Source organism: Triticum aestivum, chromosome 4B (genome assembly GCF_018294505.1).
Source record: "Triticum aestivum cultivar Chinese Spring chromosome 4B, IWGSC CS RefSeq v2.1, whole genome shotgun sequence".
NCBI lineage: Eukaryota > Viridiplantae > Streptophyta > Magnoliopsida > Poales > Poaceae > Triticum > Triticum aestivum.
The window spans coordinates 365540592-365544390 of NC_057804.1; positions in this window are offsets into that span (position 1 = coordinate 365540592).

A 3799-nucleotide genomic window follows, 5' to 3' on the forward strand; every position below is an offset into this window, starting at 1 on the left:
TTCTAACAGGGAAAGGAGGTTTCTCAACCTAAGAAGTAGGAACAATAGGATCATTATAAGTGACAATCTTTTCTTCAACTTTAATAGGTGCAGCTACTTTTACTTCTATGGGAGGATGATATTTAAACCACTTCTCGTTGGGGAGATCAACATAAGTAGCAAAAGATTCATAGAAAGAAGCTACTATCTCAGAGTCAAGTCCATATTTAGTGCTAAACTTACGGAAAATATCGGTATCCATAAAAGATTTAACACAATCAAACTTAGGTGTCATACCTTACTCCTTACCTTCGTCGAGGTCCCAATCTTCAGAGTTGCGTTTAATTGTATCCAATAAATTCCATCCAAATTCAATAGACTTCATCATAAAAGAGCCAGCACAAGAAGTATCGAGCATGGTGCGATTATTATCAGAAAGCCGAGCATAAAAATTCTGGAGAATTGTCAATTTTGAGAGCTCATGATTGGGGCATGAATATAACATTGATTTAAGACTCCCCCAAGCTTGAGCGATGCTTTCTCCTTCACGAGGCCAAAAATTATATATATAATTGCGATCACGATGAACAAGATGCATAGGGTAATACTTTCGATGAAATTCCAATTTCAATCTTTTATAGTTCCACGATCTCGTATCATCACATAGCCTATACCATGTCAATGCGTCTCCCTCCAAAGATAAAGGGAAAGCCTTCCTATTAACGGCATCATCGGGTACACCTGCAAGCTTAAATAGTCCACAAACATCATCCACAAAGCGTAGATGTTCGTCAGGATGCTTTGTTCCATCTCCTGCGAAAGTGTTAGCTAGCAGTTTTTCCATCATACCCAAAGGAATCTGAAAAGCAATTTCATTTTCAATAGGTTCAATAGGTTCAGTAGGTTGAGGAGAAAGTCTTGGCTCAACTGGACGGGGTGAAGATACCCCGTACAAGCCCCTCACACAATTACTTTCCATAGTAACAAGTGATAGAAAATTTCAGCACAATAAATAAATTTTTCCTTACCAAATTCCACCTACCAAAGGCACTTCACTCCCCAGCAGTGGCGCTAGAAAAGAGACTTGATGACCCACAAGGATAGGGGATCTATCGTAGTCCTTTCGATAAGTAAGAGTGTCAAACCCAATGAGGAGCAGAAGGAAATAATAAGCGGTTTTCAGCAAGGTATTCTCTGCAAGTACTGAAATAAGTGGTAACAGATAGTTTTGTGATAAGATAAATGGTAACGAGCAACAAGTAACGAAAGTAAATAAAGTGCATCAAGGTGGCCCAATCCTTTTTGTAGAAAAGGACAAGCCCGGACAAACTCTTATAATAGGAAAAGCGCTCCCGAGGACACATGGGAATATCGTTAAGCTAGTTTACATCACGCTCATATGATTCGCGTTCGGTACTTTGATAATTTGATATGTGGGTGGACCGGTGCTTGGGTACTGCCCTTACTTGGACAAGCATCCCACTTATGATTAACCTCTATTGCAAGCATCCGCAACTACAACAAAAGTATTAAGGTAAACCTAACCATAGCATGAAACATATGGATCCAAATCAGGCCCTTACGAAGCAACGCATAAACTAGGGTTTAAGCTTCTGTCACTCTAGCAACCCATCATCTACTTATTACTTCCCAATGCCTTCCTCTAGGCCCAAATAATGGTGAAGTGTTATGTAGTCGACGTTCACATAACACCACTAGAGGTTAGACAACATACATCTTATCAAAATATCAAACGAATACCAAATTCACATGACTACTATTAGCAAGACTTCTCCCTTGTCCTCAGGAACAAACATAACTACTCACAAAGCATAGTCATGTTCATAATCAGAGGGGTAATATTGTGCATAAAGGATCTGAACATATGATCTTCCACCAAATAAACCAACTAGCATCAACTACAAGGAGTAATCAACAGTACTAGCAACCTACTAGCACCAATCCCGGACTTGGAGACAAGAATTGGATACAAGAGATGAACTAGGGTTTGGAGATGAGATGGTGCTGGTGAAGATGTTAATGGAGATTGCCCTCTCCCGATGAGATGAGCATTGGTGATGATGATGGTGATGATTTCCCTCTCCCGGAGGGAAGTGTCCCCGACAGAACAGCTCTGCCGGAGCCCTAGATTGGTTCCGCCAAGGTTCCGCCTCGTGGCGGCGGAGTCTCGTCCCGAAAGGTTCTCCTCTATTTTTTTCTCATCGAAAGACTTCATATGGGAGAAGATGGGCGTCAGAGAGCCATCAGGGGGCCCACGAGGTAGGGGGCGCGCCCAGGGGGGGCGCGCCCCACCCTCTTGAGCAAGGTGTGGGCCCCCTGGCCTTCATCTTTGGCGATGATTTTTCTTTATTTATTCTAAGGTATTCCGTGGAGTTTCAAGAATTTTGGAGTTGTGTAGAATAGTCCTTCAATATTTGCTCCTTTTCCAGCCCAGAATTCCAGCTGCCGACATTCTCCCTCTTCATGTAAACCTTGTAAAATAAGAGAGAATAGCCATAATTATTGTGACATAACATGAAATAACAGCCCATAATGCAATAAATATTGACATAAAAGCATGATGCAAAATGGACGTATCAGGATGATCTAAATGATGATGGGAGTTTATTTAGTTTGGCTACCACATTTGTCATGCGGTTATAGAGTTTTTTTTAGTTCTATGAAATCGATAATTTTGCGCAGAGAGATATACGGTTGTTCAGCGGCAACGTGCAGGGACTCATATAGTAATATTTAGTAATGGAGGGAGTACTATGTAAAGAGTTAGGTGTTGCACTGTGATAGTGTGAAGTGGGCCATGTAATTAGTGAGCCTGCGTGTTTTCACTGCTGTTGCACGCTTGCGTTGTAAGAATGGAGAAAATTGTAATCTAGTAGTACCTCCTTTCGCTGAAAGCGTGGGACATCCAGCAGTCCTACCACTTGAGTAATATAGACCAATGAGCCGTCAAATAACATAGACCCAGCAGTAAGTTGGACGGACGAAGCAACCATCACTCTTGCACCAGTGAGAGGTTGTGTCTGCTCTGCCCGGGCATGAATGCGGCACCGATTCTTTGGAGCGGTGCTGACCGTTTCGAGTGGGAAGCGCGCGCTGGCGATGAAGGGGCTTTGGGTGGGCCTGGCTGGTCAGGAGCGGGCGTGGCAGCTGTCCCGAAACGAGAGGATGCACCGACTCTCGCGGCTAAAATCGTACACTACACACCACATCTCTATAGGAGTAGGTCGATATGTCGCTCTCTCTAACACACACACATGTTGTTAAACACACACACACACACACACACACACGCACACACACACACAAACGCACACGCACGCACCTTGGTCCCGTTGCACCTTCTAACGTGAGTTATTACACCTAGACGGAGTGAGTAGTAAATATACGAGATACGGTGGCACACTGACTTAAGTCAAATACAAGTGCCCAAAATTGTGTGCATGTTATAATAAGGATTCACTTAAAATAGTACATGAGCGAATAAGGGGATCAATTGGACAGTTTTCCCGAGCAGTAGCGAGAAGTGTGAGGTAAGATACACCGCTGGCACTTTTAATTTTTCTTATTAGTTTGTTTGTTTCACCCTCTGACTGGTAGGACCCAACGTACTACGTGGAGAGAGGTAAGGTGACTTAGGCTGCATTATTTCTGCACCACTACGGATAGTCTTAACACCAAAGCCACATGACACGATTATGATTGAAATCCCAATGACTCCCACACAGACAAAAAAACACGACATGCTTGTCACATGAATGGAGGAATGTATAAAAGGTTATTTTCCTCTCGTTGAACATAA